The sequence below is a fragment of the Chionomys nivalis genome, chromosome 26 (assembly GCF_950005125.1).
Source record: "Chionomys nivalis chromosome 26, mChiNiv1.1, whole genome shotgun sequence".
Lineage (NCBI taxonomy): Eukaryota > Metazoa > Chordata > Mammalia > Rodentia > Cricetidae > Chionomys > Chionomys nivalis.
The window spans coordinates 31,039,067-31,059,706 of NC_080111.1; the positions used below are offsets into that span (position 1 = coordinate 31,039,067).

Sequence of the window (20,640 nt, forward strand, 5' to 3'; positions counted from 1 at the left end):
AGCTTTAGAGCCTGTCCTGGAACTCGTGCTGTAGACTAGGCTGGCCTTGAACTCACAGACATCCGCCTCCCTCTGCCTCCTACACTTCATTTTCTAGGAAGCAAGTGGAGACTATAAAAGGCTCGATGATGCAGACTCTGCATACTGTAATAAGAAGTTACAGGCTAAAGCTAGATGATGCGGACTGTGCATGCTGTAATAAGAGATTACAGGCTAAAGCTGAATCAAGTTTGACCAAATTCTAGGCTCAAAGACTGGGTGCCACATCCTTTTCATTAGTATCATGTATTGAACTTGATACCCTGAGCATGCTAAGCTTGTGTTCCATCATTAGGTAGACCATTCTTTTAGATAAGTGTAGAGAGCCGCGTGGAGTCACACCTGATGGCCATGTGCAGAGAGCCGCGTGGAGCCGCACATGATGGTGCTGGCTTCCGCCCTCTGCGATCCCGAAAGCGAGTGCTCTCTGTGATAATCAACTCCTAATATCAACTAGGCCTGACTTATGCTATTATCACGCAATGATTGTCAGCTGCTTGCATATGCGGCCTACTTAAGGGCTGGGAGATGTTTGCCGAGAGAGGGAGAGGGAGAGGGAGAGATTGGTAAACTGTACCTCTAGCTGGCTTAAGTGACTTTATGCCTCTATTATGTCTCTGCACAAAAGCATGATAGATCTACAGAATCTAAGTGTGTCTTACCCATTTGTTGTCATGAATGGCTTTAAGTAATCAAGGAAGTTAACCTAGTCAGAGAATTAAAACAAACGACAGATGATATTACTCTCTCATCTACTCAGCTGGCAACTTTTGGATGTAATATTCTCCTAAGAATAAGGAGGTGCTGAAGAGGTGTGGTTGGTAAAGAGTCTGTGGTGTGAGAAGGAGGGCCTGAGTTTAGATCCAGTACCCACATAGAAGTTGGTCATGGGGCACACTGTGACCCTCATGTTATGGGTGGAAGGTGGGCAGACATAGATTCCTAGAGGTCAGTGGCAGCCAGCCTAGCTGAACAGATGAGCACCAAATTTAGAGAGATGCCATGTTTCAAAGTAAGGTGCAGAGTGATCAAGGAAGATCTTGGTGTTGATCTTCAGGTTCCACATGTATGCACATACCCCACATGTACATAAACCCACACATAGACATATGTATGTCATGTCCTATACACTAACAAAAAGAACATATGTACTAATTCTTTTGATTATGTGTAAAGAAAAGATAATATTAGTATTGGTTTAATTAAGCTGGAACTAAGAGAATTGTCTATGATATGGAATAGCAAAGGACATTGATCAGGGGCCAAGAAAACAGTAAGCGTTCATTTAGAGCAAACGTAATATGCACAGTTGGAGTGTTTTGTATAAACTTGATTTTAGTATATACTATGTGACAATTATAAGCCTTGGTTTTGTAGATGATCAGAACTACGTAGACTAAGAGTTAAATCCAAAACTCTAAAGACCATCTTCACAATCTACATATGATAGACATAAATTGGGAAATCCTGAAGGAAAAAATTGCTGAATTCTAGGAAAGCTGCAGCTCTCCTTATATTTATTTTTAAACTGTAGTTTAATGGCTCTGTGACTTTAGTCAGCTTCTGCTCTCTTTCTGACGTCATAGAAGTTAACAAGTACTGTGTCATAGCATTTTCCAAAGCTTAACTACAGTTGGCATGTGCTCCTGAATTCAATGTTAGGAAGATGCAGGACACTCAGGAGCATCCTTTGCTGTGCTGTTGTGTGTAGAGGATGGGGTACATGCAGGTTTCCACTTTGCTTTTATCCCCTCTCAGCTGCGGACTTGCTTACATGGCACTGACATAGGGTATGACAGTTACAGGCAGCCGAAGGAGGCCGAGATCAAGAGTCTCGCTGGTTAGGGCATATCAAACTGAGATTGATACCCAGACTATGTAAAGCTGCAAGGAGAGAATGAACTGCAAGAGTTGTCCTTTTACCTCCACATGTGTCCTGTGGCATGTCCTCACACATATAACACACACATACTAAATAAAAATGTAAAAAGGGATCTGGTTTATAACATAAAACAATATATTTATATAGAACATATTAGAATGTACCATAAATATATAAAATTATAGTTTATATTATATATAATATATAGCTATAAGTTTATATATAATGTATTATTATATTAAAAACACATACAGGTTCATATTCAGAGGACTTCTGTTCTTAGAATAGGTTGTCTGTTGGATTCAAAAAGCCTTGTGCTTAAGGCAGACAGGAACAGCAGTGCACACCTATAATCCTAGTACTTGAGAAGCTAAGTGGACAGTCAAGAGTGTAGGGCAACCGGGTTTGCTCAGTAGGACTGTTCAAAACCAAAAAAGCCATGTACTGAGAACGCTCGAAGTTACAGTGGGCTGGGAAGGGCTACATATCTCTCGAACATGTAAATATCATCTTATCTGGAAAATGGTCTTCACACAAGTGATTGGGAATGCTGACGTGAGAGAATCCTGGATTATGCACGTGTGCCTTAAATATCACCATAGGTATCACTGTAAGATAGAGGCAAGTGGAGAGTTCATGCAGATAGGAAGATGAAGACTTAGGGACCAGAGAGGTGCTCAGCAGTGGAAGCACTCAGTGCTCTTCCAGAGGGCCCAGATTTAGTTCCCAGGGCCTACATGGGTAGCTTACAACCATCTGTGACTCCAGTTCCAGCAGATCTGACACCCTCTTCTGACCTAAGGGTATCAGGTACACATGTGGTACACATAAACTTAACATACACATAAAGCTTAAAAAAATAGAGCTGGGCAGTGATGACACACACCTTTATTCCCAGCACACTGGAGGTGGATCTCTGTGAGTTCAAGGCCAGCCTGGTCTACAAAGAGAGTTCCAGGACAGCCAGGACAACACAGGGAAACGCTATCTCTGAAGAAAAAAACCAAACCAACAAATCAAAAAGAAAAAACAAAGAAAAAAGGAAAGACAGAGAGAGGACAGAAGGGAGAAGGGTATGGTGGCAAGTTATAATTCTAATTTTTGGAGGCAATATTTTGAGTTTGAGGTGAGTGTGGGCTATGTATTATTATGGGCCCCTGGAGGCAGGGGCCAGAGGATCTTCAGTTCAAAACCAGCATGGGATACAAATATAGTCTTAATAAAGGAAGAAAAAAGAGGATGCAGAGAAAAGACAGTAAGAAAATGGAGTTAGAGATTAGAGTGATATGGACAGAAAACCAGTATGCTATCAGCCATAGAAGCTGGAAAAACAGATTCTTCCTGAGTCCTTTGGCAAGCACATATTTATTGGTTCTTAGATTACATTTGGAGCTATGAGAGAAAAAAATAATTATTATTTGTTGCGGGACAATTGTCTGTATTGTGTCAATTATGTTTTAAATAACATTGATTGGTCAGTCGTCAGGCAGGAAGTTGAGGTGGGTAAAGGAGAACAGAAGAATTTTTTCCTCCCCAGTCCTGTCCCAACCACAGAAGGAAGATGTGATTGCTCCACTGAACCGAGCCATGAGGCCAACATAGATAAGAATAATGGGTTAATATAAGTTATAAGAGTTAATAAGAAGCCTGAGCTAATGGGCCAATCAGTTTCTCATTACTATAGACCTCTGTGTGATTTCTTTGGGGATAAATGGCTGTGGGACCTGGTGGGAAGACAGAAACCAGGCAGGACGAGAACCCAGACAACAATTCTTATCTTGGTTTTTTTGAGACAGGGTCTCCTGATACAGCTCTGGCTGTCCTGGAACTCATTTTGTAGACCAGGCTGGCTTCAAACTCACAGAGATCCACCTTCCTCTGCTTCCCACGTGCTAGGATTAAAGGTGTGTGCTCCTATGCCTTGTTGAAAGAACTGATACTGAAAACTTGATAACTACTACAGAAAGGTATCAGAAGGAAAAGATCACATAGCTGTTCACAGAGGCCCACAGCCAATCTAAGTGATCCCTTAGCTCCGCTTACCTAGTCCACCAATTTCTCCATCCAGGCCACTCAGTCTCTCACCTAGGGTGGACGAATGTGACTCCAGACTGCTCAGGTATGCTTTATACTTTCCACATCTGATTGCAAGGAGGCTTTCAATATTTTCAGTGATTCTAGACGATTCTTGAAGAAAAAAACATACTAAATTAGTTATTTTTACCAAGAAGCATTCTGTATTTTAAAGAAAGCAATATTATTTACACTTATCTTAGAAGAAGTCAAAAGAGCTAAAAAAAAAAAAAGAACTTTGGTATTACTACTGTAACGTAATAATTTAATGAAAGACTTCAGTTTCGGATAAGGAAAAACCAAGGATAACGTAGAAACACAAATACTTAATAACTGATTACTTTTCAGAACAATCTAGGTGCTCCATTAATAAAACCAAGATAAAGTTAAGATTCTGCTATCATCGTTGGAGAGCTGGCTCAGGGTTATGAGCGCTGCCTGCTTTCACTGGACCTGGATTCAATTTAACAACTCTCTGTATCTTGAGTTCAGATTTGACATCTTCTGTTCTCCACGGGCACTGTGAGCATGTGGTACACAGATATGCATGTAGGCAAAATACCCTCACATATAAAATAAACACCCACATTATCATCTTGCTTTTATAAAAACATGCATGTTACAGTATACTCTATAAGTATACAGTATACTACTGTGTTTTCACTACCTAAACTCAGGACCTCTTGAGAACAATGCTCCTTGCAAGTAAATACCCCAGGGACCCTGTCCAAAGGGTAGTTTGGGCCTTATGTAAACAGGCAGGAGTCTTTCATCATATTCCGAGCACCATTAGTCCACGACTGATAGACCACAAGGGAAAACAAAGCACCACAGATACCACCCATGGCTTCACTAAAAGTCTGTACTATCTTACATATAAGAAGCTTATTTGTTAACCCATTTAAAAACACCTTCCATAAGAGGGTCTTCTCAAACAGGCTCAAGAGTCTAAAGAGCTGTCAAGTGAGTTCAAAAACATGGTTACTAACTGGTTCTTTTTCTCTTTCTTCCTCCAATCTTGCAATTTGCTCATTTAGTGCTCTGTTTTCTTCCTCTAATGACTCCAGCTTGGATGCATCTACCTTATATAAATCCTCTGGAAAAAAGCCCAAACCCTTCATCAGAATCAACCTACAGCATCCTTCATGTTTTCAGTACCTTATCCCCTCCCTTCCCCCAATGCAGTAGATACTACCTTCTAAAATAGCAAGTCTATTTTTACTCCATGGAATAGCCTATGGCCCTCAACCTGCTTCAGCTTTCTTTCATAGCACCTGTTGTTATTTGCCTAATGGTTCCTCATTTAATTATCATTACTTTCTAAGAGAATAAAGTCAAGATTTTCTGTTCTTCATTACTGCATTTTTGGTGCCTGGCACATAGTAGGTATGAAAAATATATTTGAGTAGATTAATTTATATGTTTAATTGAATATAGAAACATGAAATAACTCACCAAATGTTTTCCATATTAGATCACAATGAATTTTCCCTTGTGTGAGTTATGTGTGTTTATGTGGTCATGAGTATGCATGTGTGCATACAGAAGTCAGAGGTTACATTGTTAGCCTTACTCAGCTGCTTTCATCTAATGTCTCAGATAAGATCTCTCCCTGGTTTGGTCAGTTTGGCTGGCTGACAAGCTCTAGGCATCTCAAGTCTCCACCTTTCCACCTGCTACACTTGACATTTTCATGTCTATGTGCTCCCTGGACAGATGGAGGATAGTTACAACAGCTGGACTGTCCTCTACTCTTACATCCTTAGTGCATCCTGAGGAATGTTGGTTTTCCCCTCTGATCTTTTGTGCCATAGGTGTCAAAGTGATATTCCCCCATCACTGTATAACACTGAGGGAAAAATAATTTATATGGAAATATAATGGCTTGTTAACTTCCTTTAATTTCTCTCTCTCTCTCTCTCTCTCTCTCTCTCTCTCTCTCTCTCTCTCTCTCTCTCTCTCTCTCTCTCTCTCTCTCTCTCTCTCCCTGAAACAGTGTTTCTCTGTGAAGCCTTGACTCTCCTGGAACTTACTTTGTAGACCAGGCTGGCCTCAAACTCTGCCTCCCAAGTGCTGGGATTAAAGGAATGCACCACCATTGCCTGGCTCATTTGGTATTTTATTCCATTGCTTTCTAGTTCATTAAGTTTCAAAGATGTCAAACATGTCTTGAATTCACATAGCCAGAAAGGGGTATGACTCAGGGCTGACTATTTTTTGCTTAACTATTACTTGTCTCCATTAAAGAGCCATCAAAGAACAATTCATAGATACCCACGTCATAAAGTAGCTAATGAAAACATCAGGCACGACAAAACAAGCAAGCACCCAGAGTTAAGTGGCAGCACAGGAGGGAGGGCACTTACTCAGCTTCGACTGCAGCTCTGCATTCATCTTTTCAAAGATGTCAGCACCACTCATGAAACTCTCGTAGCGTTTGATGGTGTAGTCCAGAAACAACTGATTGTGATGAGTAGATTTTAAAAACAAAGACATGATTCTCTATTTAATTAGTTTCATTTTTTTCAAATTGGAAATTTAAATTTGAATAAAAATGGAGTAGGCAGTTGTATAAATTCCTTAGAATAAGAGATTGAAAACCTGCCATTAACTGTGTTATAAAGATGTACACAATCTATTACTTCTAAACATGAATAGGGATGAAAATACACAATTTGGGTAGATATTTTGAAGTCAACCCAGGAAGCTTACTAAAAAGTATAACTTGATATAAAATGCATAGACTTAGTCTTCTTTAAGGAGAATGTTGGGATTGGCGAGGCTCAGTGGTCCTTCTGTACAGGACCTGGTTTGTTCCCATCACCAACACGTCGCCACACAACTATTCACAGCACCAGTCCCAGAAGAGCTGTTACCGTCTCTGACTTCCTGGGGCAGTAGGCACATATGTGGTTCACACATATATGCAGGCAAAATATGTCCAAACATAAAAAAGCAAACAAGCCGGGCGGTGGTGGCGCACGCCTTTAATCCCAGCACTCGGGAGGCAGAGGCAGGCAGATCTCTGTGAGTTTGAGACCAGCCTGGTCTACAAGAGCTAGTTCCAGGACAGGCTCCAAAACCACAGAGAAACCCTGTCTCGAAAAAAAAAGAAGAAGAAAAAAATAAATAAATAAAAAAGCAAACAAACATAACAATAATAATGATGATGTTTATGACGATGATGATGATGATGATGATGAAGCTGAGGGTACAGAAATAGCTCAGTGGTTGAGAGTAAATTGTTGCTAATGTAGAGGAACTGGTTTTGGTTCTCTGTACTCACATGGTGGCTCACAACTCTTTGTAATGCTAGTCCAGAGGATCTGACACTCTCTTTTGGCCTCCATGGACACTGCACACATATGATACACAGACTTACATGCAGGCAAATCATCCACACACATAAAATAATAGTATATTTTTAAACAAAGACTCAAACAAACAAGCCAAAACAAAAGGTCTGAGTACTACTATGCATCTATAAGACTGGAAGAAAAAAAAGAAGGGTTTGTACCTTATGAAAAATTGAAATATATTAGGATTGTCTAATTCCAATTAGACAGACAGGGACTAATTATGAAAGTCAGAAACTTCAGGTGAATAATACTATGGAAGGTGGAGCTTTAAGAGGAGACTATTAGAGCTGTGACCCTAGAGAATGTTCTGTTTTCAAACATGAAGCATTGTGACCAGTGTAGTTCAGCCTGCCTTGGAACTCACTGTGTAGCCCAGTGTGGCCTTTGACTGGTGATTCTCCTTCCTCAACATCCCTGAATGTTGGAATCATATTGTCTCACAATACATTACTCTGAGAACAGCTAATCAGAGTGTTCCACAGCCTAGATAAAGTACATATTTCCCAAGACAAACACGTACCTTTTCACCAATACTGTGCTTACTAACAAACCCTCTCGTTACCCTGTTGATATGGAAGAGATAGCTTGATAGGCAGTAAACATTTCTGTAACCAGAAAGGGAGCCTACTGGTGGCAAATGACTATACCCTCATGCCACGTCAGTCTGCTCTCTTGTAATCACTTTCCTTAGGTGTGGTAAGTTTGAATCCTATGTAGTTTGTAGTCCCACAAAGCTGACGACCAGAAGCTGAGTTATCCTGTGATAAACTGTGCTAGAAGTGTAATCCGCTGTACCTGCCCTGCCATGGTGGGTGGGCTCTTCCCTAGGAGCTTTGCTGTTACTGCTGAGGTGCTGACAGAGCCCAGGGCTCTGGATGCTTCAGGCAAGCGCTCTGAAAGAGCTCTGTCTCCAGCCTAAGGATTCTCAAGAGGAAAAGGTAAAAGGTTCTCCAGCAGCCTCTGCAGCTTGGATCACTGCTTAATATGGCAGGTTCATTCTGTTTAAAACAAACGGGTGGGTTGGTTGGACAACTGAGTGGGTGAAAATACTTCCTTTGCAAGTCTTCCCACTAGAGTTTGAGACTCAGGGTCTATAGTGGGAGAAGGAGTCAACCCCTGAAAGTTGTCCTCTGATCTCACATGTGCACATGACACACATGAATGTACACATATACACTCTGAGCAAAACAGGTCATTGATACTACGCTAGTCAGTTAATGTAACTTTAAACTATTTCTCAGGCATTGATAAAAAATAAGACTAGAATGATTACCACTTTTGTTTTTTGAGACAGGCTTTAACAAGACACAGTTAAAACTAGTGCACAAAGCAATTTTTATTCTGAGATGCCTATGGTCCTTAATATATATCAGGCAATATGAATAAGGTAAAGTTCATTCTCGAGCTAATGTTTGTATTTTAGAATAAAGTGGGGTTTTCCGTGCATTTTATGTTCTAATAAAGCATATGGAACTAACTTATACTTATTTTTTAAAAAAATAATTGGTGCGGGACAATTGTCTATATTCTGTCAATTATGTTTTAAATAACACTGATTGGCCAGTAGCCAGGCAGGAAGTATAGGCGGGACAACCAGACAGGAAGTAGAGGCGGGACAATGAGAACAGGAGAATTCTGGGAAGAGGGAAGCTCCCTCTGCACTCCTGTCCAGACACAGAAGCAAGATGTGACAATGCTGCTGAAAAAGGTACTGAGCCATGTGGCCAACACAGATAATAATGGACTAACATAAGAGTTAATCAGAAGCCTGAGCTAATGGGCCAATCAGTTTATAACTAATGTAGACCTCTGTGTGATTTCTTTGGGACTTAATGTTTGCGGGAACCGGGCAAGACAGAAATCTCATCAACAAATAATTACTTTTCTCTTTGGGATTTATGACCTCCCATTTTTCAGCCTTCTGTGTGCTGAGGTTATGGGAGTATACCACCATACCCAACTATTTATTACATTTAGCACAACTAATTTTGGAAGTGGTAACTGAGCTAAGTAACAATATGCCTACCTACAGCAGCCCAAACAAAATAAACCAGAACAACCTACACGCAGTATTTTAAGGGTCAATATGTGCCAATCCTGCAGTCTCAGCTACTTGTGAAGCCAAAGCAGGTTTGTGAGTTCAAGGCTTTCCTTGAGTACAGAGTAGTTTAAGGCCAATCTGAATAATTTAAGAGGACGTTTTGGCATGCAAGATGCCTTGGATCCAAGCCCCAGCAATTCCCTAACCCCTCTCCTCACCACATAGTTATGTTTTGTATTGACAAATAATTACATTAAAGTAAGAAACAGGAGGAAGAGGAAACTTATCTATAACACATATATTAGTTCCAATTCCTTCCCCCCCTCTCTCTTTCCCCCTCCCTCCCTCCCTCCCTCCCTCCCTCCCTCCCTCCCTCCCTTCCTCTTCCTTCCTTCCTTCCTTCCTTCCTTCCTTCCTTCCTTCCTTCCTTCCTTCCTTTCTTCCTTTCAGTTCTTTTTGAGACAGGTCTCACTATGCAGCCCTGGCTAGTCTGGGATTTACTATAGAGACCAGGCTGGCCATGAACTCAGAGGTCTGTCTGTTTCTACCTCCTGAGTGCTGGGATTAAAGGGGGGAACATGGTTAAATTTGCATTTTTCAGTTAACATTTTTAAGTTTTGTGCTTAGTAATTTTATGAAGTTATAATGTCATTTCAAAAGTAGGCACACTAAGTATTTTTTTTAAAGATCAATTTTTAAAAAGATTTATTTACTTATTAGGAATACAATGTTCTTTCTGCCTGTACACCTCCATGCCAGAAGAGCATACCAGATCTCATTACAGACGGTTGTGAGCCACCATGTAGTTGCTGGGAATTGAACTCAGGACCTTTGGAAGAGCAGTCAATGCTCTTGACCTCTGAGCCATCTCTCCAGCCCCAGAACAATCTTATTTTACTAAAAATATTTTCCTTTAGATTAATCTATTTTATATGCATTTTGCTTTGGAATGGCTTTCAATGTTGTCAGTCCCAGCATTTGGAAGCCAAGCAGGGACATCTCTTTGAGTCAGGAGCAGCCTGGTCTGGATAGAAAGTTCTAGGACAGTCAGGAATATGTAGTAAGAATTTGGGCAACCTTGCCAAGGCCACCTTTGAGGCCATCTCCATGACTTACAGTTACCTGACTCGTAACCTCCAGAAAAAGACTATATTCACCAAGTGTCCTTATCGGGAATTCATTGGCCATCTGTGAAAACTTCCAACAGTGTCTCTGCTCAGAGGACATAGGCTCTAGTTGTGGCCACCACATGAGAGATTTTACACAGGAAAAATTAATGAATTAAATCTGGTTTAAAAAAAAATCAACCTCAAGCTGGGCGGTGGTGGCGCACGCCTTTAATCCCAGCACTCGGGAGGCAGAGGCAGGCGGATCTCTGTGAGTTCGAGACCAGCCTGGTCTACAAGAGCTAGTTCCAGGACAGGCTCTAAAACCACAGAGAAACCCTGTCTCGAAAAACCAAAAAAAACAAAACAAAACAAAACAAAACAAAACAAAAAAAAAAATCAACCTCAGAAATTACCTAGAAAGCAAAAGACAAGTTCTATAAAAGGCCACTTTTTCGTGAAGAATATAAAAGCATCCTCTTTATATATTGTTTATAGTAATATATAGTACCTTATTATGTTTAATTCCATCTTCTGTTTCTTCTCCACAAGGTGTGTTTTCTTTCATGGCATGATGAATCTAATTAGTAAACAAACAACACATTAGATTAGTTGTTTGATAGTTTGTAAAATTCATTCTTTTTTCAAGATTTGTTTATTATATATACAGTGTTCTGCAAGGTCAGAAGCGGGCACTGGCCTCCTGTAGCTGGAGTTATAGGCAATTAAGAGCTACCTGGTGTGGGTGCTGGGACTCTGGTTCTCTGGAAGGGTAGGAAGTTCTCTTAACCAAGTCATCTCTCAAGCCCTTTGCTGATATTGTATAGAGACAGGGTCTTCATCTAAAGCTATAGAATAGAGCTACCACCAGGTGAAGGTGGTATTCTCTAACAAAATACTATTTCTGAGCATTGTTCAAGGCACAGGAGATCCAAGCCACGCCCTAACCAAAATTTATTTTGGAGCTCATGCAACCTTGTTATTTAGTCTCTAAAAGAGATGGGGCCATGATCAAATTGCTGCTATGCAGACAGACTGTGTGCCAAGTGAGCAAAGAGGCTCAGTGAAGAATGAAAGTATCAAGCCACTTATAAAATATTATGAAGCAATTTGGGATCAGAAAAAATAACAAATAATGGACAGAGGCCATCAATCAATATATTATATATGGAGGTGAAGAAAAGAATTATATTTTCAGAATTGGAAAGAGGGCTCAAATTGTTAAGAGTCCTTGGTGCTTTTCCTGAGGACTCAAGTTTGTTTCCAGCACCCATGTTGCATAGCTCACAAATGCCTGTGACATTGTTTCTAGTGGACCCGATGCTCTCTTCTGGCCTTGCACAGAGATTCACACACATAGATAAGTAAAAATAATATTTTAAGGAATATTTTCAACTGTTCCTACAACCATTATGTCAGGATCTTGTACTTACTTAGACAAGCTCCCTATCACTCTGTTCCATCACCAGCCAGCAGTAACTTCATGGGAGGGGGAGGCAGGGGCTGAATTAACAGTCTTATGTATGCTAGACTGGCAACCTGTCACTGAGCTATTCTTAAGTTCTGTTTTCCTTTTTATCTTGTGACAGGATCTAAGTTGCACAGGCTGGCCTAAACCTCTCTTTGTAGAAGCACTTGTAAGGACAGATGCCTGTGATTCTTCTGCCTTAGCTTCCTAATTAGATGAGATTATAGGCCAGAATCACTAAGCCTGGCTTCAAAAGCCATTTCTGAGATAATAGCAGATCCACTTCTGTAGGAAAAACACTACCTTTGATCTGAATATATCATGACTAAATAACAAAAACCCTTTCTTTGTAAACAGTGGTAGTAATAGAAAATAATTTAGAATGGGGTAAGATAGTTTATTAAGAGTAGTGAGACAAGAAAGTTTTGAAATATCACTACAAGTCTCAACATTAATAACTTAGAAATATAGTTTAGAAAACATCAAAACAAATGGAACTTAAAAACATGGTACTTGATATTAAGAAAGGCATATCTTACTGAAGAAACAGAGATGAATAAATGAGAAAATCAATACTTCCCCAAATGATAATGTTAAAAATTGTCCAAATGGGAATTTTTCCCTAATGTTTATGAATGCAATTTGAAACCAAAGGCGGAGGGGTAAACAAAACACAGAATTTTAAATAATATTTATAGGCTGGGAAAATGTTCTGTGGATAAAATGCTTACTATACAAGCATGAGGACTTGAGTTTGGAGGCCCAATAACTGCAGTGCTATTTTGTTTATGTTTTAACAAAGAAAGCTTGCCCTAAGATCAGAGCGCAGAGTAAACCACTAAAAGCCATGGAGTGGGTGGCACACACCTTTAATCCCAGCACTCAGGAGACAGAGACAGAGGGATCTGTTAGTTCAAGACCACCCTGGGTTACACGAGACTGAATGTCTAAAGGAGAAACAGAGCTCCCGCAAAGGTGATCCCACACCTTTAATCCCAGCACTAGAGAGGTGGAGACAGGACAGATAGGGCTGGATGGAGAGAGGAATATAAGAGGGGAGGAGACAAGAGCTCAGAGCATTCTGAGGACCGTCCCTTCAGGCTGAGGAGAGAGCCTGAGGAGAGGAGCCCGAGGAGAGGATTGCCCCTTCGGTCTAAGCATTGGTAGAGGTTAAAGGTCTCTGTAGTGCCTGGCTACTCTGCTTCCCGGATTGCTCAGTTTACCCTGGTAGCTGACTCCAGGTTTTTATTTGAATTCCTGCTAAGGTAACCATGTAAAAGCTGAATGTGGAGATGAGCATTTGCAGTTCCAGTGCTAGGAAGTGGAGACAAGTTTTTGTAAATTGATAAGAAAAAAGGAAAAAAGGGCTAGCGAGAAGGAGGTAAAAGCATGATATACAGTTTTGGCAACCTGGGCTTGATTGCACATAATATGTTGGAGCATGCATACATGTACATGTGCACATGCAAATACACAGTAATAATAATGATGATGCAAAAGGAATAAAGGAAACGATAGGCAATTACTCTTTTTTTTCCAATAAAGATTTATTTGCTATGTATACAGTGTTCTTTCTGCATGTCAGAAGAGGGCATCAGATCTAATTATAGATGGTTGTGAGCCACCATGGGGTTGCTGGGAATTGAACTCAGGACCTCTGAAAAAGCAGTCAGTGCTCTTAACCACTGTGCCATCTCTCCAGCCCAGGCAATTCTTCTTGTGTGAAATTTTTTTTTTTTTTTGTATTTTTTGAGACAGGGTTTCTCCGTAGCTTTTGGTTCCTGTCCTGGAACTAGCTCTTGTAGATCAGGCTGGCCTCGAACTCACAGAGATCCGCCTGCCTCTGCCTCCCGAGTGCTGGGATTAAAGGCGTGCGCCACCACCGCCCGGCTCTTGTGTGAAATTTTAAGTTCAACTTTAAAAACAAAAATAAAAATATAGAAAATTAGCAATATACTTTTTGTCATGTTGTCAGTTATTAAAGCCATGAACAACAGACCTGGCTCAGTAACTAACTCCAAAAAATTATGTTATGTCTTTCATATGTGTACCACAGCATAAGCATGTCTACACATAGCTCACACACACAGAAATAGCAAGTTAAAGCCTTCAAAGGCATCATGAGGACAGGGAAGTACGGTTCAGCTGAAGAATACACAGAATAAAAGAGACTCAAACACTAACATGGGGGAACATAAACCTAGGGAATGTGAAGTCAAGTCCAAAGGAAAAAAAAAACAAAACAACAACAAAAAACAAACATGGATATAATGCCAAGGACTGGTGGTCCTACTTAAGACTACCAGTGACATACAGTTTCTGTTCCAAAATGGTGAACCAAAACAACCACTCACCATATCCCAGCCATTCCTTTCTCAAAGGCACAGCAACCTGACAGCAAAACCAAACCCAACAATACCCCTTCCCAAATCATTGGCTCAGTTTGAAACAGCAGGGATTTCATATGAAAAGGTTCAAATTAAATGCTGGATTAAAGCTGGATGCAGTGGCACATACCTGTAGTTCCAGCTATTTACCAGATTGCAGTGGGAAGATTATTTGACCCCAGAGTACAGACTAGGCAACATGGTGAGATTCACTCTCAGAAAAAACCAACCAACCAAAGAAAGAAAGTTTCAAATTAATAGCAAAAGCACATAGCGAGATATAAAACTGAGAAAACAAACAGCTTTAAAGTTTCCACATAGGTAGAGTTTGAAACAGTAATGCCTCTCCATAGGCACGCAATGCTCACACATAGCAGTGTAGAGACAGGCTTTCTCTGCGAAGACCAGGCTGTCCCTGAACTCAGAGATCTGCCTGCCCCTGTCCCAAGTGCTAGGACTACAAGGGGTGTGCTATCACATCTGGAGGCTGAGTATTTTTAATTGTGTAAGTTTCCTTGGAGGAAAACTAGTTAGTATGTAGAAAAAAGAGGCTGCTACAGATTAACATGGCACTGTTTTACAGTAAAAATTATCTGTTTAAAAATAAGTAGGGTAAACATGTTAGGCAATATTAACTCATGTGCTATACTTTTATATGGCTGAAGCACAGGTTTATACCAGCATCACCAGAGATGAGCAATTTTGCAATGGCTCCATCACTAAGTGACAGAAATTCGTTCATATCCGTGATAATCTTATGGGACCACCATGCCATCCATCAATGACTGAACATCAGCATGTGAAATATGACTGTTCACATTTTTAGAGTAAACAGGACTTTGAAAGCTATATCCAGGGCTGAAGTGCACCTCAATGGTAGAGCCACCCACGTTTCAACTCCTAATACCACAAAACCAAATAAAACTATATCCAAAGAAAATGACTTAAAAGTTATCTGTAAGTTGGGAGAATATTCATTTTATATTTCCCTATTTTTTGTGATTAATACTGATTTCATTTTTTAAAAAGGAGAAAATAAATTTTGCAAATAAAAATGATGGGTTCATTTTTTTCTAAACTGTAACACCCCAAGAAAACAATCTGTCAAGCAGAACTTCTCCTTGCTCACCGTTCTTACACTAGCAGTTTGAAGAACTTCAAATCAAACAGAAGCAGGGTTTGAGACAAGTTGCAAAAGTCAGACTGGGAGAGAATAGAAAATGGTTGTAAGGAAAAACAAATCAAAGACTAAACATTTAAAGGTAAGATTTAAACTATCAACCAAATACCTTGATGCAGTCTATCAGCCATACCAAGGCTGCCACGATGTGAGGCCAGGTATGAGGGGCTCCCACTGCATACAGGGAGCTCTTGGACAGTGCAAAGGGATACCTGTGAGAAACAGGAAGATAAGGAGCAACCGTGATAGCAAGCATAAAGGCTACAGTAAAGGTGTATTTTAAAGCTGCACATACACCTGCTGTGAAGATATTTGAGTCTACTCTGAAGATCTTATTCATCAATGATTTTTGTGTATTTATTCACATCCCACAGATTACTTTGCATGATGTTTAACAGCTGAGTACTTCTATTACACTTTAGTGATTATCTGTCACTAAATCTCCTTCCATCCCTGTGTCTCCAAACAGCTTTCCTTCCTCAGTTTCCTCAAGTGTTGGGTGCACAGGTGTGCAGCACCACATCTGATCTGTGCTTGTCTTTATTTATAATGCCTTTAGACTTCATCTCTCTGCCGGTTAGCTCTGTCAACCAGACACACACTAGAGTCATCTGGAAAGACAGAACCTCAATAAAGGAAATGTCTCCATTAGGCTGGCCTGTGGGCATATCCATGGAGCATTTCCTTAACTTATGACTGATGAAAGATGGCTAGTCCATTGTGGGCAGTGCCAGCCGAGTAGGTAGTACTGACTGTAAGAGAAAGCAAGCTGAGCAAGCTATGGAGAATTAGTCAGTAAAGAGCTTGGCTTCATAGTTCCCCCAAATATGCAGAACATGTGTGTGCCTGGTGGCTGTGGAGGTCAAAAGAGGAATTATTGTATATGGCTGTGAGGCACCATGGGGGTGCTGAGAACCTAACCTGAGTCCTCTGGAAGAGCAGCCAGTTCTCTTAACCACTGAGCCATCTCTTTAGCTCAATAACTCCTGTCTTTACCAATTACCAAGCACTGGTGTTTTGTTACAGGAACAAAAACGTTGACTCTGCTACAATCTATCAATTTTTTTAGTTCATCCTACACATACTGTTCACAGTGCTCATCCTAAAACTGAACCTACTAATTCAAAGTATTCACCAACTTATAACATGTGTTTCTTCTGTGTTCTGAAAAGATCTTAGACTAATAAAAATGTTACATACCCAAGGTCTTTAAAAATTCTTGGAATCTCTTCTTCAAATTTCCTGTCAGGAATTTTATATGATGGGTAGAGGAAACCATAAAGAAATGCAAAGATCCTAAGGAAATCTTTTGTTGATGGGGCTTGTAGAGACTTTATTGATACACGATGTTTATAACCATTTTCTGTAAGAAACTGCAATCATTTTTATGAGGCATTGAAAGTTTTGGATTAGAAAAAATGTTGGGAGCAAAACCACACAAATCAGACAATTTAATACCTTATGGAGCTGTTTAATACATTCGTGAATGAATGCTTTATCATTAAGGGGCCTTGGATCTTTCATTTTTTCTGAATGTGAACATTTCCCAAGTTGTCTAGTTCTGGATGAATGGCCACTAGTCCTAGAAGAATATTTTAAGAAGGCAATCAAAAACATTTCCTTCTGCGTTCAAGTCTGCATTATTTCAAGGCTATCCATCACACACACACACACACACAAATACACACACACACAAATAGTAACAACAGCATCAAACATTACCTTCAAGTTTTAAATAACTAAACACAATGTATTCCTTAAAGCAGGAGAGCGTACCATGAGGTTACAGCAGTTTTCGGCATAAAATGTGGGGGAATAAAATGTACTTCTGGAACAGGGATACATCTCAGTGTTTTGTTCAGCTTGTGAAGTGCTCTCTGCTCAATCCTCAGCACGACAAATAACAAACCAAATTTCCTTGTGCATGACGTTATCAACACACACATTATACTTAAAAGTGTGTTACAGGCCCATAGATCTTCTGTACCAAGTAGTCTACAAACCTGTTCAATAACCTAAACACTTTCATCTCTATTTATGCCCCTATAACTGCTCCCTTGCTTGTCCTCCCTTCTTTGCCATTATGCCTTAAGGGAAAATTGTCTCTGCGTATCAAGAGTTGATATGCATGAAGAACATAAGAACAGTTGACCCATATGAACACTCAATATTCAGAACTACTTGTAAAGGAGAGTCTGCCCTTATCTCCATTAAAAAATTGTAAAGATCTATTTTTATTTATATATATTGTGTTTGTATATGCATAACCACACATGCACGTGAGTGCCTATGGAGGTCACAAGAGGGGCATCGGATCTCCTGGAGCTAGAGTTACAGGGGGTTGTGAACTGCCCAGTGTGGTTACTGGGAACTGAATTTGGGTCCTCTGGTAGAAATGGAACGACTCTAAACCAGTGAGCCATTTCCCAGTATCTCCACTTTTTTTCTTTCTTTCTTTTTTGGAAGACAGGTTTTTCTGTGTAGCTCTGGTTGTCTTGGAATTTGTCTGTAGACCAGGCTGATCTCAAACCCACAGATTAGACTGCCTCTGCCTAATTAAAGGCGTGCACCACCACTACACCTATCTCCATTCTTATACACAAGGGATTCAAAGTACAAAAAGGTGAGGTCATACCCCAGGTCATACACATAACAGACTGCTTCCTGTCAATCTGTATCATACTTCCCCACCTTCAATCCAGACAACTGCTGATCTAGTCTAGAAAAAGTTCTCCAAAGTGTATCTAGGTATCACCTCACTACAACAAAACTAAGGTGCTGTTTGCTCTCACGCCCATCCTGTCATGCATACATTGCTTCCTAGAGACTGGTTGCTATGACAGTCTGAATGCAGTAGCAGACATAGATTCTAACCATCTTTCATTAGTCAGTTGTTAAAGGGATCTGACTTTAAAAGTGGGAGACCATGTTTTGTTGCCCAGTGAAATTGTTTTGCATTGGAAATGTTTTAATTTTCTTACATTTATTTATTTGTACGTGTGTGTCAGAGAGAGAGAGAGAGAGAAAGAGAGAGAGAGAGAGAGAGAGAGAGAGAGAGAGAGAGAGAGAGAGAGAGAGAGAGAGAGAGAACCGCAGCTGGTGGTTAGAGGACAACCTGAAGCAGTAGGTTCTCTTCTACCACGTGGGTCTGGGGATCGAAAGCAGGTGTCTGGGCTTGGTGATAAGTGCCTTTACCTTTACCTGCTAAGACATCTTGCTCACCCAATTTTTTTTTTTAAATTAAAAGCATTATAGGCAGTGGTGGCACACACCTTTAATCCGAGCACTTGGGGGGCACAGACAGGTAGATCTCAATGTTCGATGCTAGCCAGGTCTACAGAGTGAGTTCCAGGAAAGCTAGGGCTACATAGAGCAACCTGTTTCCAAAAACCAAACCAAAACAAATAAGCAAATAAACAAATAAAACCATTTTATTTTTGAAACCCTATAATGAGATTGTTATTTTAAATTGAGATTATATTGACATTTTCTTAGTTTAATTTCTAATATAATTAATACTGACAGACTTAGTAAAACCAAAGCTCTTTGAAGTCATTCTTAACCTTCAGAGAGTAAAGACTCCAATGTTGAACTAGAGATGGCTCCACTTTCCCCATCTGATTCTGCAGTCTCTGAGAACTAGGTACAGAACATGACAGTATGCAGGTGAGGCCCATTGTTGGAGGCACTTACGTTTGAGGAGTATAAAGTTCTCGTTTATCGAGGTCCTGGGATCTCAATTCCTGTGTGGAGAGGCAGCCAGCACCACCGGTGGAAACGGAACTGCGCTTCATGCTGAGAACCTAATTCATGATTTCAATATCAGAAAAATGTTCCAGATGCAAGTGGTTCATTAAGCAACAATTATCACTTTTATTCTGAAGTACAAGAGTAACTAAGTCTGTTCCTTTACGATAGTATTTTCCCTGTGTGCTGTATTTGTTTCATGTATACTTAAGTCCTCTCTACAGGTAACACCTATGCAACTTCAAGTATTCAATATACTCGAGCAAGGCAATGCAAAAACGAACAAATATGATTCCCGTATCACAAGGCAATCCATGATTGCCAAATTTCTACACGTTATCCCTGAGTACATCACTGCTATCTCTTATGTCTGTTTCTATGGCAACTCACAGGCTGCTTGACAAGAAATCTCAGGCTCCTTAAATCTCCTCAAAATGTTTCTTTTGGCTTCAAAAACAGAAATCATTCTGTTTTCCTAATGTCTACTTTTCTTGCTTTATGTTTAACCCCATAGTTTAATACCCACTATTGTCTTCTGGTTCTAACCTCCGTTTCAGTAAAGATAAGCAATCCATTTCATAACATAATGTAGAGGCTGCTTCCATTCTCAAAATATTTTAGTCTGGTAAGCATGCCTATGTCGGACCCTGTCTTCGTCTCTGCAGTGTTAGACACTAGTCACTCAGCTTTTTCAGGTCCTGCCCTGGCTTCCTTCTAGGGTGAGACAGAACTCACTGTTTAATAATAATAATAATAATAATAATAATAATAATAATAATAATAATAATAATAATAATAAGCAGCAAAGAGAAGTCACGCCATGCGATAAGGGTCACATAGGAGGTTTATTGGAATTCCAGAGAGAAGGGGCAGAGGAGGCAGAGAGGGGGGCAGACTAGTCCCTGGGGTCAAGAGTGCGGGAGAGAGAGGGAGGCAAGGCTGGGAGAAGGGTGGTGGTGGTGAGTAGGCCCACCTGTTACAAGGAACCATAGCAAATGTGCCCAGAAGTGGCTACAGGTGAAGTGCTCTTAGTGGCTACAGGTGAGGAGGTTTCCTGTCAGGACCCTAAGGGCAGGTAGGCCAATGCAGATGCCCAAATACTAATACCAAATACTAACACCCACTTTATTGTTTGTTTGAGCTGGGGATTTTAGCACACTTGGCTGTGCACTGAGCCACATCCCTCCTTGTTCAGCTGCTTACATTCCACTTAGATTTTATTTTCAAGACTTCAGTTCCCCAGACTTTTTCTCCTTACACGGCTTTTCCGATGCTGCATTACCATGCGAACACAGCGTTTTAACCTGTCCCTCCCTGGCAGGTCAGGTTTCCCCCCACACACTCCACCACCCTGCCCC

At 40.4% G+C, this 20,640-nt stretch overlaps 1 pseudogene; it reads right to left on the reverse strand.

The window, feature by feature from the left end:
- Window positions 1-170: 170 nt before the first annotated feature.
- Window positions 171-19,329, reverse strand: LOC130866822 (kinetochore protein NDC80 homolog; annotated as a pseudogene).
- Between the last annotated feature and the right edge of the window lie 1,311 nt (window positions 19,330-20,640).